This window comes from Equus asinus, chromosome 8 (genome assembly GCF_041296235.1).
Source record: "Equus asinus isolate D_3611 breed Donkey chromosome 8, EquAss-T2T_v2, whole genome shotgun sequence".
NCBI classification, from domain to species: domain Eukaryota; kingdom Metazoa; phylum Chordata; class Mammalia; order Perissodactyla; family Equidae; genus Equus; species Equus asinus.
In genome coordinates, this window is record NC_091797.1 from 36,637,522 (window position 1) to 36,659,745 (window position 22,224).

At 37.1% G+C, this 22,224-nt stretch overlaps 1 pseudogene; it reads right to left on the reverse strand.

Moving 5' to 3' along the window:
• Positions 1-9,000: 9,000 nt before the first annotated feature.
• On the reverse strand, positions 9,001-9,928 carry LOC123287692 (olfactory receptor 1f45-like; annotated as a pseudogene).
• Positions 9,929-22,224: the final 12,296 nt, after the last annotated feature.

Below are 22,224 nucleotides of genomic sequence, written 5' to 3' on the forward strand. Positions count from 1 at the left end.
CTTGCAGAAGATATGGGATCTTACTGTTCCTCTATCTGTCTGTTCTGGACACAAAACTCTGAGTCAGTGGCACTGTTTTATGCCATCAGATATCAGAAGGTGGAGAGCAGTGAGTGTGCTTCCCTTCGTATAGGTTCCAACACAAGACTGGATAGAGGCATTTGATGGACACTTCTTGATTCTGGATATCATCAGCAGAGTAGGAGAGATCTTGCTCAGTGGAGGGAAAGGAGAATACATTCCAGAGTAAAAGGGGAATTCACGGGCCACCCTGATGGCCTAGTGGTTAAAGTTCAGCACTCACTGCTTTGGCAGCCCGGGTTTGCTTCCAGGTCTTGGAACAGCACCACCGGTCTGTAAGTTGCTGGGCAGTGGCAGCAGCTCACATAGAAGAACTAGAATGACTTATAGCTAGGATATACAACCATGTACCGGGGCTTTAGGGAGGGAAAAAAAAGTGAATTCACACTTGGATTCCCAGGTGAGAATATTGGTATGGATTAGGATCTTCAAACAAAAATTTATCAGAAAAGCCAACTTCAGCAGATAGTCAGGCTTGCACAAAGTTATCATTGAGATGGATGAAGATGATATTATTGACATTATCAATACACGAGTTTTACATAAATTTGTAATTCTTTCAAGTTCTTCCTTGAATGTGTGTCTAAAATAGAAATATTAAATATATTCACCATTAGGAGTAAGGTTAATACACTATTCATTATAATACATGGGAAATTGTTTTGACAATATGTAAAGAAGAGGTGTGATGCAAAATCTTATATTCAATATAACCTGGTATATATTCCCAAGATGTAATTTTACCAGTGACTTTTTAAATATAATTTTTGTGTCATAAAGTATTTTATAATGAATACACTTTTAATATTATGAGATCGTTTCATTTTATCAAAATATGTATTTCATTTACACGTCAGAAATGGATTCTTAGTTGACAAAATCTAGAATAATTGACAAATATTAAGAAGAAAATAAGAAACACTTGCATTTTTCCCATTCAGTGACAAACATTATCTATATTGGACTTACAGGCAATTTTAAAATTTTTAAATTACAGGCAATTTTATTTTCATGCATGTGTTTATACACACATGCACATACACAGAGAAATGTACATTTGAAACGATAAAAAGAAACATCTTAATTGACCATATTTTACTTTCCATTCTTCCACTGGGATCCTCGTCCAGGTCCTCAGGACCATCTCTTTTGTTCATGATGCCACCACCCATCATGTTCTCCATGCTAGAAATATAGACCCATGTTCGATGACCCCTTCTCTCTCTCTCTCCTTCCTTGCCCCTATGTCAACCTCTGGAAAATTCTTCTGATTTTAATGTAGAAAATTTTCTCAATTAGGTCCCTCTTTTCTACTCCTATTGCCATAATTTAAAATAAATCCTGATCATCATTCACCTTGATTAATGCAACAACTCCCTGAAAATAATGCCACATTTATTATATTCAGGTATCAGTCTTTCTATTTTTTCATATTTTTATGCTTAATATCCTCTGTTGATTACATATTACAGAAAACTTTATAATTTCTTGGGATTTCTGGAACTTCACAGTAGTTATGTTATATTTAATATACATTTCACATGTATTATTTATTCATCACAAAAAACCCTGCAAATTAGGTATTATCTTCAATACACAGATGAAGAATTGAGACTAAGAGTATTTAATGAGAGATGAAACCATGACTCAAACCCAGGTGTTTGCGGTTTGAAGCCTCCAGTGTTCCTATAAACCAGGCTGTCTAGATGACCAGCTCCAAACTCCTTAGTGGAGCATGTAAGATCCTTCACAATCTGGACCCCTCCCACCCTTTCAGTCTTGTGCACCGCCCCTCACATCAAGCTGTGGTAATGTGGCTGCATGGAGCTCCTCACAGATTTCATTTCATGCCTCCATACCTTTGCAAACATTATATTCATTGCTATGTAAAACTCCTTTTATCTGTCAAGACTCATGTTGAATTTGACCTCCTCTGTGAGAATTTTCTCTGCTTCTCAGCAGTCAAATCCTTCATCCTTGGTGCTTCGTTAAAGCACGTTGAGTAGTTCATGTTTATGACACTTAGCAAAATGCTTCATAATATATTTGTTTATGTGAATCTTTCTACTATTAGCCTTGAGCCTCTTGAAGCATGGAGCTCTAAGTTATTTACAGATGTATTCTCAAAGCCTAAGATACTGCCTGGAAAAGAGAGCAGTAAAAACTGAAAGGTGAGTGGAGGAATTAATAAATACATCATTAAAGCTGCTTCTTAACTGTTATCCAGTTTCTATCTCCTCCAAAGTGTCATCAATTCCCTCAGATGGATTTTCCTGGACACAACTTTCATTCCATCACTCTCTTGCTTAAGGCACAATGACTTCTCATAACAAATTATATCAAGTTCCAATTCCTTCGCTTAATATTCTTTTGCAGAATCTGAAAAATCTGTTCCACGCCATCTGTCTATAAAAGTACAGTTTTGAGTTTACTAGTGGCATTTTTCCTGTTTCCCCAGAGCTCACTCTAGATTCAAAGTTTCTGAGAGAGGTGCTCTCTCCCAGGAGGGCTTGCTGAGGAGTGTTAGGTTAGAAGAAAGAGGACAACTTCCCCATTCTCTCCAGTCCCTAGTTTTAACTGAACTTTCCTTCATGAAGTATCTAGGCTTTGACAATACAACCATGAATAATATAGAGCTTCTGACTTCAGGGGCTCAAGTCTAATAGTAGATAGGGGGACTGACTTTTGGTTTCCTAGATGAATGGCCAACTTGGCCACTGGGCTTGTTGACTAGCAGCAAACTAACAGAGTTAGGGAAGGAGGCTTGGGAGAGAAGATACCAGGTGGGGAACGGACAGACTCTTCTTCCTTGAATTACTACATTCCCAGGGATATAGAGACAAATCTACTTGTGAGTCAGGCTCATGGAGGGAAGATGATATTAGGGGCTGTGCTAGATCATTAGGCAAAGAGTTTCAGGTATCAGGAATTTAGTATGAGGCCACCAGCTAGGAGTCAACAGCATAATGAAGCTGAGTGGGTGGCCAAGGCTTAGTGGAGCTGGTCATACCTGTCTAAATTAGTCACACAAAGAGCTAGAGCAGAAGTTACCACCAACCAAGAAGAGAATGCCACCTTACCAGCATGTTATCTACTTCCTCACCTCCCTTATACTAGAAGGAGTAGAGGCAGGCAAGAGGAGGGGCTGCGAGGGACAACCAGGCTCTCTACCTTCTACTCCAAGCTATTTGACCAAATCTAGTGCTGGTTGTTGGCTGGGGTTATTAAAAAAAAAAGAGCACTGAAGTGAAAACATGATTGAAATTTAGAAATAAACAGGCCTTGGGGTCAGCCCAGTGGCTTAGTGGTTAAGTTCACATATTCCATTTTGGTGGCTTGAGTTCACAGGTTCAGATCCCAGGTCTGGGCTTAGCATCACTCATCAAGTCATGCTGTAGCGGCATCCCACATAAAATAGAGGAAGATTGACACAGATGTTAGCTCACGACCAATCTGCCTCACAGAAAATAAAACAATAAACAGGCTTCTGTGCACAAATTATGCCTTAATAAAAGCAAAGGAAAAGCAAACAGTCTTAATAACACGGGAACACTTTTAGGAACTGAACACGACCATTTAGGGATTCTGACTCAGAGTCATTAGGGAAATTGGCTATCAGTGGAAAAGGAGAAAAATATTGAGCACAGCTTATGGCAGGAACCGTAAAACCATTCCACATTTACAGGTCATACATTGAGATTCCTTAGTAAACTATCTGTGTCATTAATCCCTGATGCACATTTAACATTTAGAGGATCTAATGAGTGGCATCAGTTTAGGCCGCTTTCCTTATTTTGTATTGAATCTAGGCTACTTCTTGCCTCAGTGCCTTTGCTTATACTTGGCATACTCCTCTGTGTTTTTTAAAATAGCAACCATTCTTGATTTATTTATGAAGCCTTAGCCAAGTGTTCTAGTCACTGACTAGTGAACTAGTCCTGAATTCTTATTGCTCAGAGAGGGCCACACAGTTCTTCAGAGAAGGAATTGGACTTAGATATTCTGGGCCAATAACTTCATCTACAATGAGTGGACTGCAGGCCCGAGAGGAGGGGGTTGTGAAAGGTCACCCTTTCATGTGTGTGGTAATGTGGGAGCTGAAGCCTACTGGCCTTCTGGTTCCCAGGCCCACCTTCTAGATTGCAGCCTTGTCTTTAATTGTCTTGTCAATGACTTATCTTTCCAGCAGGACTCTAGATTCAGTATCCATGTCTCCTATGATCCTATGTTCTTTTCTACACCTATGTTCTCAGCATGCTGCCAGATCAGAATGGAGGACATAGATCTGCACCTGAAAACTTTTACTCTCCCTCCATTTAGACTTTTCCTCCTTGTGTCCAACCACAAACTTTTATGACACTGTTGGTCAGCGAGTGCTGCAGCCCTAAAAGTGGTGAAGTCAGGTGGTTTTGTGCAGAAGAAATCGAAACTCAGCTCTATTCCTGAGGTAACTCACAAAGAGAACTCTGTGGATGCAGAGGAAATGTGAGAATTTATATTGTCCATTCCTCTCCACTTTGAGCGAATAAACGGAAAAGTATAGGTCACTAATATTATAAACATGAAAATCTGCACTGAGGCTTATCACCAGTTTCTTGATCACCAGATCTTGTTCCATCAATTTCACCTGCATTTAACATCATTCCTTCCAGTTGTTATTTCAGGGCGTTTATACCGCTGCCTGAATGAGTTCATGTTGCAGCCTCTTGGCATTCTCTTCTCTAGAAGGAACAATCATGTCTCTTCTCACCTATTCTGGAATCTAAACAGCAGAGCTGATGGGGGCATATTTAGGTTTTATCTTTGTACCTTGGAATTGGTGTTATAAAATATCTTTTACTTTTCCGTGTATAAATCTGTGATAGTCTTCATTGTATTTTATTTTTCCAGAGTGGTGGTGACTGAGAAGGGGCAGGGAGAGTCAACCAGACTCCCTTTGCTTTCATTAGTTTTGCTGTCAAATAAGTAGTGTTCCCTTTCCCTGTCCTGTCCATTCTCCAACAGGATGTTGTGCTTATATTTGCTTGCAGCATAATATTTATGCCTAGAATTTGAGCTAGTAATTCAGAAACTTTATTAACAGCCCTCTTGTGCTCACCATAGAAAATTCACTTAATTTTCTGACTCTAATTTTCCTCTTTAAGTTTGGATGAATCAGCTCTGATCCTAGGTATAAGGCTACTTGAAAAATGTTAAAATATTATGCATACTTTTCAGTTTACGTCTTCCTTTATTATTTAATTTTTAAAACAGGTAAATAGATAAATAATTTCTAAAAATAAATTTGAAAATAATACTGAGATAGAGCCACTGATTTTGTCACTTACCTCTGTGAAGCTGTGGACAAAGTGGAATCAGAGGACATATACAAGAAAACAGCTAATCTTTAAAAATAGGAAGTAGAGATCAAGGAGTGGGTTGGTGATCAGCTGTCTCTGAGAAGCTTCTGATGGTTTCAGAAATAAAAGACTCCAAGTGCTCCTCCTTCACAATCTCTCTCCCTCCTTCAGCAACTGATGGAGTTTTTCCTCATCTGTCACTCCAAACGTTTAGTCTCTGATTCTAGTTAGGGAGAGAAATCCTTCAAACCCTTCTTATGTTGAGCATAGCTCCAGGTTAGCTTTGGAGGGTCCTACCCTGACTTCTCTGAGTTTCACTTTTTTATTCTTCCCTCTCTTCCTTTTTTCCTTCTTTTCTTCCTCCTTCCTTCCTTCCTTTTTAAAACAAGGGTAATGCAACTCGATTTTGACCTATAAGAATGAAAGTCTGGCTCGCTAACATTAATTAGACTCCAACTTTTCATTCTTAATCTGTTTTGCATGATCAAAGATACTGTCCCCCACCATCTTGGATATCAGAGCAGGGAGAGAGCACTCACCATTGATGAGAAAGAGGCCTGGAATGATGCAATAGCTGGCTGTGTGGGTCAAAGAGGTAGGATGTATCTTTTGTCTTAGGAAAAACAGTAAGAAAGTTCAATGAGGAAGCGGATTTTAGAGAGAAGCTCCTCATGTCCTCTTCTCTCATTCCCCTTTTTAGAAGCATATCCCGCCTAGGGAGTCAGGGACTCCTGGAGACCATGGAATCCTTAGAAGCACCCCAATTTATTTTTCAGTCCATGAGCCTCCCGACTCTGAGAAAGTCACCCTTGGAAAGGGGGTTTTATTAGCATGAGTCTCTTCTCCTCAGGGGAACTATCCCTCCTAAAGCCACACACACAGAGGTGACCCACAGAAATGACTGGTGTCAAGGGTGCAGCAGCCACACTATTCCCTCAGGGTTGAAGAGCCCTACTGGAGCAGGCAGTTCCCTGCAGAGGGACCACATCTGCCTGTCAATGTAGGGAGCAGGCTGGTGGGGGTCAAGTTTTCTCTCCTGCTGTTTGAAATGTCAGCTCTGAGGCTATGGCTTTTAGAAGTACTTAAGATATATTCTTCAATCCATCACCTCTATACGATGTCCACCCTCACACAGGGTCCTGTATAATCAGTAATGACCTTTATTAATGGAAAGTGTGTCTAATGCTGACTACTTTTGCTGTTGTTGAAAACAAATATTCCCTTTCAGACTTTAGGAAAGGCCTTCCTCCATGGGAATAAAGAGAGTCGGCTAAATCATGGAAAAAATTGCAGCAATTTGCCTGCGTTTACTAATGAGGGCTTGAGGAAATCTTTCTAGTACAGAGTCCTTGACAGGAGAGGAAGAGCCCCATGAAATATGAAGAACCATAATGACAGTGAATATGTTATTTTTTTTTACTCTGAAGATAATACTTTTAATTCATTATCTAGAGTGCTGCTAAAGATCAACTATTTTTGAAATTGGAAAGTCCTCAAAAGCTTGTCTGATGCCTTATCTTCCTCCTCCATCCCCTTTTTTGTGTTTCTTCTTTTCTTATTGCACTCCAGGAATTGAACATATAGCAGAGAGAGCACTGAACTAGGCCAGGGTTTTAATCCTTGTTGTATGACTAATCTACTCTCTAACTTTGTACAAGTCATTTCTCTTTCATGAGCCTCACATTTTTCCTCTTAAAAGTGAGAATGAGTTGATTCTCATTATTTGTGGGGGGTATGTTCCTTCTTTAAAGTTGCCATGGACACTGAAATGGTGAATACTGAATTCTCCCTCTTGCTCTAGGTAAAACTCAGGGACAGATTCCATTGAGACACTCATCAACATTTGTCAACTGATCGAGATGTAACCTTGTTTTAAGTGTGTTTCTGGATAAAGACATGTTATTTAATATATTTTGTTCATTCAATAACATTGAACTCACAACCAATGCACTATAACTCACGACTGTGTTTATCTAACACATTCTCTGTAAAGCACGTCAGCCTTTTTGCACTTGGGAACATTAGACAGGACTTCAGCACTACACGTGTGACCATTTTAAACAGTGAAATCACCAAAAAAAAAAAAAAAGAGAGACCAAATTGTGAGAAACGTGGCCACTAAACATGCCATGAAATGGACACTTGTTTACAGTATGACAGCTGAAACAAGAGAGCAGATCTTTGTTTTGTCCAAACTCAACTGGGAACACACTCATCATATGACTCAATTTTTTTTGCCATCTGCACATGCTCATGTCCATACATTACCAGGAAGGTGCTGCAAGTATTGATCATGGGGCTACAAATAAATTTCAGACTGCAGATGATTTCACAAATACTGAATCCACAAATAGTAAGGATTGACTCTCTTCTAATCTCTAATCCATGCATCTAATTGTTACTCTGAAAAGAAATTATCTTTGGGTGTTTAATTAAACAATGTACAATGTATACAATGTACAATGAGATGAACTATAGGGAATTCAAATAAGCACAACACATAGTCTCTGCTTTGACTTAATAGATGGTACATATAGAAATACAAGCTGGACGTATCAGAGTGATGGAACTTGTAAGAGGGTGTTCTCTTTATAATGCAATGCAACAAATTCTTCCTCTGCATCACCCTTTCACAGTCTATACCTGAATAGAGAATCTATTCATTGAGTATACATAACCATTTTGTTTTTGCAGAACAAAATTAATAAGTAAAATTTATACAGAAAATATTCTTTTATTTTATTGCAAAATGAGTATTTAAAAAATACTCCTCCTTGGGCCCGTCTGTGGCACAGCGGTTAAGTTCGCACGTTCTGCTTCTCAGCGGCCCCGGGTTCGCCGGTTCGGATCCCGGGTGCGGACATTGCACTGCTAATCAGGCCATGCTGTGGCAGGCGTCCCACGTATAAAGTAGAAGAAGATGAGCATGGATGTCAGCTCAGGGCCAGTCTTCCTCAGCAAAAAGAGGAGGATTGGCAGTAGTTAGCTCAGGGCTAATCTTCCTCAAAAATAAGTAAATAAATAATCCTCCTACTTTTAGCTATCTTCTAATTTTCAGCCATAGTCATCAGAACTTCCCCAGCAACTCTCAAACATGGAATATATAAAACATTCTGAAAAATAGGAATTAAAAGGGGAAAATCATATACAACAAGTTTCTATTCTCTTAATATTGGTGAGGTTACTGATAGTTTGATAAGCATAGTGTTGAAGACAGTGACTTGTATGGGACTCTGATGATAACAAAGATGATGTTGTCCATAATAAAGCTGATGATGAGGATATTCATTATTAAACCGCTGATAGAAATGGCAGTGGTGATCACAGTGGTGATAGTGATAGCAATAGATGATCAAGTTTGAATATTTGTGTTAGAAAGTAATTTAAGGAAAAGCTAATCCAATCCATCTCCACCTGAACTGGGACCTAGAACCTAGTTCTCCTGATTTCGGTTTAGTGTTCTTTCCAATAGATCAAGTAATGCTCTGTGACAGCCTTGGTGTTAACTGATTCACTTTGTAAATGTGGTGATGAAGTAGGGAGTGGTTTCTCCAAAAGTGCTTATTTATGGGCATTATCCCTAATCCCCCAAATTCTCTACATCCAGAACCCTTTTTAATGAACTCTTACATCCTTATTTCTCAGACTATAAATGAAAAGGTTGAGAGTGGGATTTACCAGACTATACATGACAGGAATAACCAACTCCCCAGAGGAACGAGAAGTTGATGGGGATTTCAGGTAGGTGGCAAGGACTGTGATGAGGAAGAGGATAACCAGGCAGAGGTGGGAGCTGCATGTGGCCAGAGCTTTCTTTTTACCCTGTGCTGATGGAATCCTAGCCACAGCATAGAAAATATTGGCATAAGAGCTTATGATGCAGAGGGGAGTGCTGATTCTTAAATGTTCCATCAGAACCATTATCAGGTCCTTACTGAGGTGAGTATCAGAGCAGGAAAGCTCTAAGAGTGGGCCAAAATCACAGAAAAAGTGAAGAATCTCTTTATTAGTATAGAAGGATAGTCAGGTTAGCAATAGGGTTTGGATCAAAGAGTCAGAGTGGGCCACTCCCTATGACCCACCCACCAGTAGCCCACATCTTCAAGGAGACATTGGCAGTGGATAGTGCAGAGGATGGCAGATGGCAGTGTGGCAGTCGATAGCCATGGCAGTCAAAAGCAGATTGTCCATATTAGCAAAAACAGCAAAGAAATATACTTGGGTTAGACATCCGGAGAAAGAGATAGATCCCTTCTGGCCCACAAATCCTCCAGCATTTTGGGGGCTGTGGTGGAAGTAAAGCAGAGATCCACCAGGGAGAGCCGGCTGAGGAAGAAGTACATGGGAATGTGGAGGCAGATGTCAGCACAAATAGCTAGGAGAAGTAGCAAGTTCCCTAGGAGGCTCAGCAAGCAGAGGGCCAGGAAGACACCAAAGAGGAACTGCTGTTTCTCTTGATCACTGGACAGCCCTGAGAGGACAAAGTCAGGAGTCTTGCCACAGTTCATTCTGGGCCTTGTATTCTTCAAGAAAGGAAATCAGCACGAGGAAGATTCACTCGCTATCAAGAACTGAGGTGTATAGTAATTGGTTCCTGTCTCTTGGCATTGGGTTTCCCTCACACCAGTAGTGTGAGGAATGTATGAAAAACTAAAATAGCAATGGGAGTGACAAGAGTTGTATTTCATAAAGGATGGTCAAAATAAGGTGGCACAACGAGAGAAAGAAGGAAACAGAGACTTCTTGGAGTTCTTAAAGTGTAAGAGTTCTCTTAACTAAACTTTGTAAGTATTACAAGATGCTATAACTACTTGTTTGTGAATCTGTTTTCATTACAAAACCATGAGTCTTCAAAAGTAGAGGCTTCATTTCAGTACCTAGCTTAGTGCTTGGCACATAGTAGGAACTCACTAAATGTTTCTACCCATCTACACAGTCAGTACTCTAGTTCAAGATATTGTCAATAGACCAGAGTACTGATAGCCTCTTATATGGTTTCACGTGGGTCTTGCCCCATACAATGTGTCCTCTACACTGCAGCCAGGATGATCTTTTCAAAAAAGAAAATCAGATCATGTCACTTTCTTGTTTAAAAATTCGTCTCTGGAAAATCATTGCCCTTATGAAAAATACAAAAGTCCCTACCATATATTACAAAGTTCAGTGTGCTTTAACCTTGAGATATCTCACCAGCCTCATCTTTCACTATGGTTCACTCATTCTCTGCTCCCAAGGAACACTGGATGCACCATATTTCTTCTCTTCACTCTGAGTCAACTCTTGCTCATTCTTCTAATGTCAGACCTGTTGGTGACTTATTTTGGAAAGTCTTCCTTTGCCTCTTTTACTAAAGGAACACTTCCTTTTATACGCTATAATAGTGCCTTGGAAGATTACCATAATTGTAATATGGAGGATGCAACCATATTTATTTTGTTTAAATATTTGTTTAAGTTATTTAATTAATATTGGTAGCCCTCACAAGGCCATAAGGTACTTTATAGCAGAGATTGAATCTAGGTTTCCTCTCCAGTGTATCTCCAGTCCTTGGCATACAAAAGACAGTATTTGTCAGAAAATGAATAAATTAATTAACACAGAGTGAAGGAAGGAGAGGACAATATGTTGTCGTTCCCAAGTAGTCCTATTCCATTTCAACATTTCAAGAATAAAACTTCTTTTCTCCAAAATATTTTCCTAGTAACATGGGTTGGAGACATTTATTCATCCATTTTCTTCTCTTGAATTTAGACTAAGGGCTGTAACTTTTATTTCCTACAAAATATCCCTCATTTCAGTCCATTTCTCACCTTTTTAATGGTTATCCTCTTTGGACTTTCTCTAATCAACTCACTGTTAGCTTATCTCATCAGCAGCTTGACTAGCTTGACTGACTCCACCCTTTACTTACTGTGATTCATATTGGAAGCATCTGTCAGAAATCATAGGACTTTCTGCTTTTGCCCTGACTCTCCTTTGTTTACATCCTTCTAACATCTTATCTCTTATTGCATAACGTATATACATCTGTGCCTGCTTATAAAGAACTTCTCCATCTGTATCCACTTACCTACAAAACAGCATTTCCCACTACTCACCAGCATTCAGTCTCCTCTATCCTTGGGTTGATCTCATAGTTCCACAAATGTGCTCATTTATGCCTTCACACACTTACTCCCATCAACTTTAACTCCTACTTCTCTTCTCTCCTGGTGTCTTTTCTTCTTCACCCAAATATTATCATGCCTTCAGAGTTCAGTAAAAATGTATCCTCTTTCCCACTGAGAAGCTGTCCTTGAACATTCTATTGCTTATCATTTTATATCTTCTGAAATATATAGTTTGAAACGTCTAGCCCTTAAAAGGATACCATAGAAAGTTATTTTCTAAAAATTCTTGCATATAAACCTTATTTTCTCAATTATATGATAAATTCCTGAGTCTAGAGATCATGTTTTATTTTTAAAATTTCTTTTAGCACCAGCCAAAGAGCTGAGCACATGGTAGGTCCTAAGGATTATTGTTCAATAACTGCTCTCTAATAATGAGGGCGTCTATTTCACATGTGCGAGAGGGCAAGAAAATGCCTTTGTATCAACTACCATGAAGAGATTAGCTGTGTTATGCTCATCAGAAATAATTGGTTATGTCTGAATAAAAGATTCATTTGACTCTGCTAGTACATGTGTGTAAAGCAGATAATCTTCAACATCTTTTTTAGCTTGTGGCATCTATAATCACAGTCTTATGATAGAACTTGTGATAGGCACCATTAAATTTTCTTTTTCCCCTTATACACATATTACTTCTTTGTTTCTAGTAACCTTTAAATGTTCCAATGTTAATTAACTTAGGATAAAGAAACATTACCTTTTCCCTCTTTATGCAAAGCATTTTTGAATACTTGAGAACACAGATTCTCAGTTAATCATGCTTGAGAGGCATCTAGTGAGCCAGTCAAGTTCCAGATTTCTGAGATCCACTGCAGAGATTCTGATTTAATAGGTCTGAGAATGAGAATTTGTCTTTTAACATTCTCTGACATCAGATGATGTGAATTCCCTTAGTCTGTTGAGTAGAATTCGAAATATGAGGTGAAATGTATTCTTTTATTACCTCTATTACTCTCTCTTTCCTTTTCCCTCTATTCCCATTTCCCTATCCTTTTTATTGGGAACTGGAAGATTCACCATGCTGAAAGATTAAGCCTTCCCCTACTCCTTTATCTCTTCAAAACAATACTCCTTCAGCTCAGACAGGGCCATCCTTCTCATATTTTCAAATCTTCTCTCAGATTGTGCCTTGTTGATTGTGATTGAATACTCTCACTGCTATTAGGTCCACCTCCAGGTTATTCATCTGGAAAATATATGGTTCACATTAGATCTCAGGACAGATGTGGTTCAATACTGAAATAATCTAAGTGTTATTTCAATATCTTTGAATTATGAGGTCCTTTGTCTCCATCTTTAAAATTTCAGCCTCAGATGGACAGCTCCTGATACACTAGTGAGTCTGCAGAGCCTTCTACAGCTACTGTCCCGCTTCTCTGCTTTTAAGGAAAATTCTTCAAAACCTCCTTATCTCCACTACTCATTGTCCACTACTCTCTAAACTCATTGTTTTGCCTTGCATTCTCTCTAGGACCCACTTAAACCAAGAGGGAAATCTAGAGGGATTTTTCCACTGAGAAAATTTTCTATAGATGTTTTTGAGGAATAAAATCAGCAATTAAACAGAAGTCTAATATTAATATTGACTTGGAAGTAAAATTATAAAGATTACTTAAAACTCATAACCTTTCTCTAGGCACTGCCCTGTCTTCTAAAGTCAGAATAGTTTGAAGAGGTTAACATGCAGCCATAACATTTCCTGGTTGTAGATAAGACCATTCTTATTAATATACACATCTTGTGTAGCCCTCTTTTAGATAAACATAAAATATTTAAGCTGCCCCTCTGTGATCTACCCTTAGGTATTTGAGAGGTCTATCAAGCTTAATTTATCCAAATGAGAATTTTTATTCCAAGCCCTTTCCTTCTCCTTGTTTCTCATTCAATAGCCACCATTTTAATAAAGGGTTCTATGCTGCATCCTTTTGTTTGTTTGTTTCTGAGGAAGATTTGCCCTGAGTTAACATACATTGGCAATCCTCCTCTGTTTTTGCTTGAGGAAAATTAGCCCTGAGCTAACATCTGTGCCAATCTTCCTCTATTTTTTTGTATGTGGAATGCCTCCACAGCATGGCTAATGAGTGGCATAGGTCCACAGCTGGGCTCTGAACACACAAACCTGGAGGACCAAATTGGAGCATGCAGAACATTAGCTATTCAGCCACATGGTCAGTCCCTTATGGTGCCTACTTTTGATGAAGTTAGATAAGGATCACATCTCAAAGCAGAAAGGTTTGAGAGACATCCAGAGTCTTGGGCTGAGCTTATTGGCAAGGTTCATCTCCTACATGAAGTGAATTTGTCAAGACTAGGACAAGTGGCTCTTTAATCTAATGTGCAGCAAGCAAACAGAGAGTTAAGGAAAAAGAAAAAACAAAGGAATATGTTCAAAACAAAGAACAAGATAAATCTCAAGAAGCCAGCTCAAATTAAACAGAGATAAGTGGTTTACTTGAGAAATAATTTGAAATAACAGGCATAATGACACCCACTGAGGGGTTTTTTTTGGTTTGTGAACAAAGCAAGATTTTAAAAAAATAGCAGAGAGAAAATATAAAATAAGATAGAAAATATAAAAATTTCTAGAAATTATAGACCTGAAGAATACAAAATTGATATGAAAAATGCATTAAAGGAGCTCTAGAGCAGACTAGATAAAGTGGAAGAAAGAATCAGTGAAATCAAAGACAGATTAGTGGAAATCATCCAATCAGAGGATCAAAAAGAGAAAAGAATAAAAAAGAATGAAGATAACTTAAGGGAGTTGTGGGACACCATTAATTTGGCCAATATATGCATTATGGGGGTTCCAGAAGGAGAAAAGAAAGAAAAAGTGGCTGAAAGTTTATTCAAAAAAATAATGACTGAAAACTCCCTGACCTGGGAAAAGAAACAGACATTCAGATCCAGGAAGCCCATAATTTACCAAATAATAGGAATCCCAAGAGACCTACACCAAGACAATTATAACCAATTTGTCAAATTTAAAGACAGAGAATATTGAAAGCAGCAAGAGAAAAGCAACTTGTTACCCACAGGGGGACCAGCATAACTGTCAGTGACTATTTCAGCAAATACCTTACAGACCAGAAGGGAGTGGGATGATATACAGTCACAGGCCACATAGTGATGAGGATATGTTCTGAGAAATGTATCATTAGGCAATTTCATTGTTGTGTGAACATCGTAGGGTGTATGCACACAAACATAGATGACATAGTGTACTACATACATAGGCTATATGGTACTAATCTTATGTAACCACCATCACATATGTGGTCCATTGTTGACCGAAATGTTATTATGCATCACATGATTATACTCAATGCACTGAAAGAAAAAACTGCTAGCCAAGTATAATTTACTCAGCAAAGTTGTCTTTCACCTGAAGGACAGATAAAGACATTCTCTGACAAAAAAAAAATCAGAAGTTCATCACCACTGGATTGGCTTGATAACAAATGATAAAGGGAGCTCTTCAAGCTGAAATCAAAGGCACGTATTAGTAACCCAATAACATATGATATTATAAAACTCACTGAAAAATGTAAATATATTTTCAAATTCAAAATATTGTAAGATTGCAGTGGTGTTGTATAAATCATTAATAAATAAAGTATAGAGATTAAAAGAAAAAGTATTAAAAACAACTATAGCTAAAATAATTTGTTAACAGATAAACAATCTTCAATGACCTGTTTTTTGACAATGTATAGATCATTGACTGTAAATTAATAATAAAATATTGGACTTGAACTACACATTAGACCAAGTGAACCTAGTAGGCAGATATAGAACATTCCATCCAACAGAATCAGAATAGATATTCTTTTCAAGTGCACAAGGAACATTCTCAAAATAAATATCCAGGAAAAAAGTCTTAGCAAATTTAAGAAGATTGAAATCATATCAAATATCTTTTCCTACCAGAGTGGAATGAAACTGGAAATCAATAATAGGCAGAAAAGTATAAAATTCACAAATATGTGGAGATTAAACAACACACACCTCTAAAACCAATGGGTCAAAAAGAAATTAAAAGAGAAATAATAAAACATCTTGAGAAAAACAAAAATGAGAACACAACGTACCAAAACTTATGGGATACAACAAAGCAGTTCTAAGAGGAAGTTTAGAGTGCTAAATGCCTACGTTCCAAATAAAGAAATATCTCAAATAAACAATTTAACTTGACATCTTCAGGAACAAGAAAAAGAAGAGCAAACAAAGTCCAAAGTTAGGAGAAGGAAAGAAATAAAATGATCTTAGGAGAAATAAATGAAAGAGATTAGAAAGATAAAAAATCAGCAAAACTGAGTTGATTTTTTGAAAATATAAAGAAAATTGTCAAACCAACAGCTAGACTAAAAAAAAAAGAGAGAGAAGACTCAAATAAATAAAATCAGAAATAAAAGAGATGTTCCAATTGATATCACAGAGATACAAAAGATTATAAGAGAATGCTCTGAAAAATTATACACCAACAAATTGGATAACCTCGAAGAGATGTATATATTCCTAGAAACATACAACCTATCAAGACTGTATCTTGAAGTAGAAAATATGAAAAGACTGATAACTAATAAGGAGATTGAATCTGTAGTAAAATGTCTCCCAAAAAACAAAAGTGCAGCATCAGAAGGCTCACTGGTGAATTCTACCAAACATTTAAAGAAGAATTAATGCAAATCCTTCTCAACTATTTAAAAAAATTGAATACAAGGGAGCACTTCCAAAATCATTTTATGAGACGAGCATTATAATGATCCCAAACCCAGAAAAGGACAAGAAAATTACTGTCAGATTTTTCTGATGAATATAGATCAAAATTTCCTCACCAAAGTACTAGCAAACCAAATTCAACATCGCGTTTAAAGAAACAGACATGATAACCAATTGATATTTATCTTTGATATGCAAGGAAGTCTCAATATATGTAATTCAATAAATGTGATGCACCACATTAACAGAATGAAGGATTAAATCATATGATCATTTCAATAGATGCAGAAAAATTCAACATCCTTTCATGGTAAAAACTCTCAACAAATTAGGTATGGACAGAATGTATCTCAACAAAATAAAGAGCATATGTGACAAGCTCACACCTAACATCAAACTCAATGGTGAAAAGCTAAAGCTTTTCCTGTATGATCAGGAATAAGGTAAGTGTGCCCACTCTTGCCACTTCTATTCTTCAGTGTCACGTAAGTGCTACCAAAAGTAGTGAGAAAAGAACAAGAAATAGAATAAATCCAAATTAGAAAAAAATAAGTAAAGTGTTCTTAACAGATGACATGATCTCGTATATAGAAAACCCTATAGATTCCACCAAAAAATGTTGCAACTAATGAAGAAATTTAGTAAAGTTGCAAGATACAAAATAAACATACCAAAATCAGTTGCATTTCTGTACATTTATAGAAAACTGTTTAAAAAGAAACTAAGAAGCCATCCCATTCAAAATAGTATCAAAAAGAATAAAATACTTAGAGATAAGTTTAACCAAGGAGGTAAAAAATTTGTGCATTGAAAATTATAAAATATTGATGAAAGAAATTGAAGACACACAAATGGAAAGATAACATGTTTATGGATTGGAAGAATTAATATTGTTAGCATGTTCACAGAACCCAAAATGAACTACAGATTCAATTCTTTCCCCATCAAAATCTCAGTAAAAAATTACTTTTTACAGAAAAAAAAGTCAACCATGAAATTCATGTGAAGTATAAAAGACACTGAATAGCGAAAACAATCTTGAGCTAGAAGAACAAAACTAGAGACATCACACTTCCTGATATTAAATTATATTCCAAAGGTATAGTAATCAAAACAGTATGTTACTAGCATAAAAACAGACACATAGACCAATGGAACAGAATAGAAATATAGAAATAAGAAAGCCGTGCATACGTAGTCAACTGATCTTTGATTAAGGCATTAAGAACACACAATGAGGAAAAGATATTCTCTTGTCTCTTCAATAAATGATGTCAGGAAAACTGGATATCCACATACAAAAGAATGAAATTGGACCTTTATCATACACCACACACAAAATCAACTCAAAATATATTAGAGACTTAAACATAAGACCTGAAGCTATGAATTGTAGAAGAAAACATTGGGGAAAAGTCCCTTAACATTGATCTTGGCAATGATCTTTTGGATTTGGCAACAAAAGCAAAAATAAGCAAGTGGGACTATATCAAACTAAAATATTTCTGCATAATAAAAGAAATGTCCAACAAAATGAAAAGGCAACCTACATAATGGGAGAAAATATTTTCAAAGCACATATCTGATAAGAAGTTAACACTCAAATATATGAGAAGCTCATACAACTTAATAGCAAAAAACAAATAATCCACTCAAAAAATGGGCAAAGGACTCATAAACAGACTTTTTCCAAAGAAGATATTCAAATGGCCAACAGGTACATGAAAAGGTGCTCAACGTCACTAATCATAATGGAAACACTAATTAAAACCATAATTAGATATCATTTCACATCTATTCGAGTAACTATTATAAAAGAGACAGGCGATAAGTGCTGCTGAGAACATGGACAACACTTGCACACTGTTGGTGGGAATGTAAATTGTTATATACGCTATGGAAGACAGTACGGAGCTTCCTCAATTAAAAATGGAAATTCCACTTCTGGGTTTATAGCTGAAGTAAATGAAATAAGTATCTCAAAGACATAGCTCCACCCCCATGTTCACTGCAACATTATTTACAAGAGCCTAGACAGAGAAACAACCTAAGTATCCATCAACAGATGAATGTATAAAAAAGTGACATATGTATATAGATTATTCAGCCATGACAAAGAAATGTGACATATACATACATACATACACACACAGAGGAATATTACTTGATCATAAAAAAGAATCTGTCCATTTGTGACAACATGGGTGAAACTTGAGGGTATTATGCTGAGTTAAATAAGTCAGACAGAAAAAGACAAATACTGTATTATGTCACATATATTTGGAATCTAAAAAAAATTCAAACTCATAGAAAGACTAGATTAGCTGTTGTCAGGAGGGTGGGGAAATGTAGAGTTGTTGGTCAAAGGGTACAAATTTCAGTTATAAGATGGATAAGGTCTGGGGATATAATGCACAGCCTGGTGACTATAGTTAGTAATGCTGTAGTTTATATTTGAAATTTGCTGAGAGCATGTCATAAGTGTTATCACACACAAGAAAATGTAACTATGTGTGGTGAGGAATATGTTACTTAACTTGATTGTTGTATTCATTTCACAATGTGTATATATATCAAAGCATTTTGTATACATTTTAAATACATTATAATTTTGGTCACCAATTATACCTTAATAAATCTGAGAAAAAAAATGGTATAGCAAGATTAAGTGGGACACTACTCCAAGTTCAGCTTGTTTGAACACAGATCCCTTCAAACTTCTTTCAGTTACTGGAGTTTGTAAGAAAGAGAAGGGAGGGAGGGAAAGTTAGACACAGAGAGAGAGACAGAGAAAATTGCTAAACTTCATGAGAGTGAACCAAAGCCAGATCAGCTAATTTTACGGTAGCAGTCTAGGACACTAAAATCATGAATTAACAGCTTCAACAGCCATCAGTCTCTTCCGAGAGGCCTCAACCAACTAAATTAAAGCCTTTAAACTCTAAAGATGATTGCTATTTTTGCAGGAAATCTGTCCATTGGGAAAAGGATTGTCTTAAACTAAAACATTTCTAAATAATCCTCCAATGTTTAGCCTTCATCTCCTCCTATATACTGCACCCACTCTGGGGACAAACAAGGGGTTTTTCAGATCCTCCCCCTGAATCACCTGGGTGAAACTTCCTTTATGATTGGAAATGAGGTTGTTACTGACTTAATTGCTACTGAAGCCACATTGTCTGTGCTCAAACCGTCAAACTCAAACAACCCCTTCCTCAGAGCGCTAAGAATATTCAAATGGTGGGAGCATGTAATAAACCCTTTATAGCTTATAAATACTTTCCAATTGGGCCCCCTCCAGGACAGCCATTCCTTCCTATTGGTCAATCCTGCTCCTGCCAACTTAGTAAGATGAGACATTTTAGAAAAGCATCATTTTGCTATCTCTTTTTCTCAAAAGGAGGAAATAATTCTTGAAATTGACTCAGCTCCTACCGCTTCACTAGACAACGTGAAGGACTCCTCAGAACCCTTAAAAGTTTTTCATATTAAAACAGAGAATAACAACTCCAAAGCCTAGCCCTTTGGGAGAAAGTTCCCAAAAGCCTTTGGGTAAAATTCACAACAGATAAGAGGAGGATTCACTCAGCTCCCCTGTTGAAATTAAGATTGACCTTAACAAACTTCTCCCAAACATTAGGTAATATCCTTTAAATCCTGAAACTCTTGCAGGAATGAAATCCATCATAGAGGAGTACAGAGTTCAAGGCCTCATAGTCCCCTGTACCAGCCCTGAAAAAAGACCTCAAGGATGAGGGTGAAGGTTTGTAAAAGATCTTAGGACTGTTAATAATATTGTCATTCCTCAACACACTCTCATGGTTTACTGATGGTTCCTAGTTAAGAAATTATATGGAAAAATATTGCGCTGGGTATAGTATTACAACTCCTTTTGAAGTGATTGAAGTAGGTCAAGTAGATCCACTGCTGACAGTCACTTCAGCTCAGCAAGTTGAACTCTGTGCCTTTACTAGAGCTTGTACTTTAGCAAAAGGAAAAACTACAAACATTTACACAGACAGTCATTATGCCTTAGGGCTTGTTCATGATTTCAGTGTGCTCTGGAAACAGAGAAGATTCCTAACCTCTGGAGGATTCCAAATTAAAAATGGATCCTTTTGAATTACTATAATTGATTCAACTTCCATCTTCCTGAGCCATCACTAATGTGTCTGGACATTCAAAGTTAATTTCAGATGGAGGTAAAAGAAATAATTTGGCTGATCAGGCCACAAGAAAAGCTGCCTTATGAGCCACCACACCTGAAGTGATTATAGCAAATTTTAGCTAAATTCCATAAGAGGATCTAATGAGAATGATCAAAGATGCACAATCTCAGGCACTGCCTAAAGAATGGTTTTATTGGACACATAACAATTGTATTTTTAGCCTGTTAACTAATTTATGGTTTGGCCCAAACAAAAAGTCTATTTTTCTAGAGTCCATGAAAAGAGGTCTGATGGAAATAACCCATCTGATGACCAACTGGGCAGCAGATGAACTTATGGGTTACATGAAACAATACATGGGGAAATATTTCTAAAGCTACTAAGGAGGCACAATTAACTTGTTCTGTATGTCCCAAACACAACCCAGGGAAGACTATCCAGATAGCCCCCAGACATTTTGACTTGCCTAAAGGGACTTTCAAGGTAAGGCAAATCTATTTTATCCATTTGCCTCCTTCCTAAGGGTATAAATTTGTCTTCTTGTGGTTTTCATCTTTTCTCATTAGGTTGAGGAATTTCCTTGCCAACGAGCCAGCACTTCAGTGGTTATAAAAGTATTATTAGAAAAGATAATCCCCACATGGGATGTACCCTCAGAACTACATAGTGACCAAGAAACACATTTTACTAGCTATGTTATAAAACAGGTATGTGAAATTTGGTCTGTTCTACAGCATTTTTATTGTGTTTATCCCCCTCAATCCTCTGGACTGGTGGAAAGAACAAATGGAATTATTAAGATTTAATTGGCAAAATTTATAGAAGCCTTGAAGTTGGCTTGGCCTAAAGCACTTCCTCTAGTTCTTTTGAATCTAAGAGCTACTCTCTTTGGGAAATGCAACCTGTGCCCATTTAAAATAATTACTCGTTGCCCTATGCACTTGGCACTCTTTGTTCTTGATATTCAGTTAATTAAAGGAGACATATTTCAATGTTGCAAAGGAATAATAAGAGCCTTAGATAAAAAACACTCCTTGGTAGAACAATCTTTCCACAGTGTCCTCCTGGGAGATGAAGATGACAGACATCACAACCTAGAGCCAGGTGATTTTGTCTACGGGAAATGACATCTTCAAAAAGATTCTTTACAACCTAGATGGAAAGGACCATCCCAGGTATTTTTCATTAACCCTTTTGCTGCCAAACTTAAAGGTGTTATTTATTCAATTCGTGTTTCTCATTTAAAGGAAGCACCAATACACAACTGGTCTTCTGAACTGACTGGACATTTATTCTTTTCAATTACCCTCTTTGAAGTACTCTTACTTAATTTCTTAAGTTTTTCTATGTGGGATTTCCATTTTTATTTGTCTCAAGATATATTTTGATTTCTATTTTAATTTTTTCTTTGACCCATTGGTTTTTTAGTAGCACACTGTTTGATCTCCGCATATTTATGAATTTCCAGTTTTTTTCTTGTAATCGACTTCTAGTTTTATATAATTTTGGTTGGAAAGGAAACTTGATATGATTTCCATCTTCCTGAGATATTATTATTAAGAAATTCTGTGGTCTCACATACGGTTTATCCTTAGAATGTTTTATATGAACTTCAGAAGTATGTGTATTCTGTTGCTTTTGGATAGAATGTTTGTTCCATCCAACATTCCATCCAGTATGTCTGTTAAGCCCATTGGGTCCATTGTGTCATTTAAAGCAAATGACTCCTTATTGATTTTG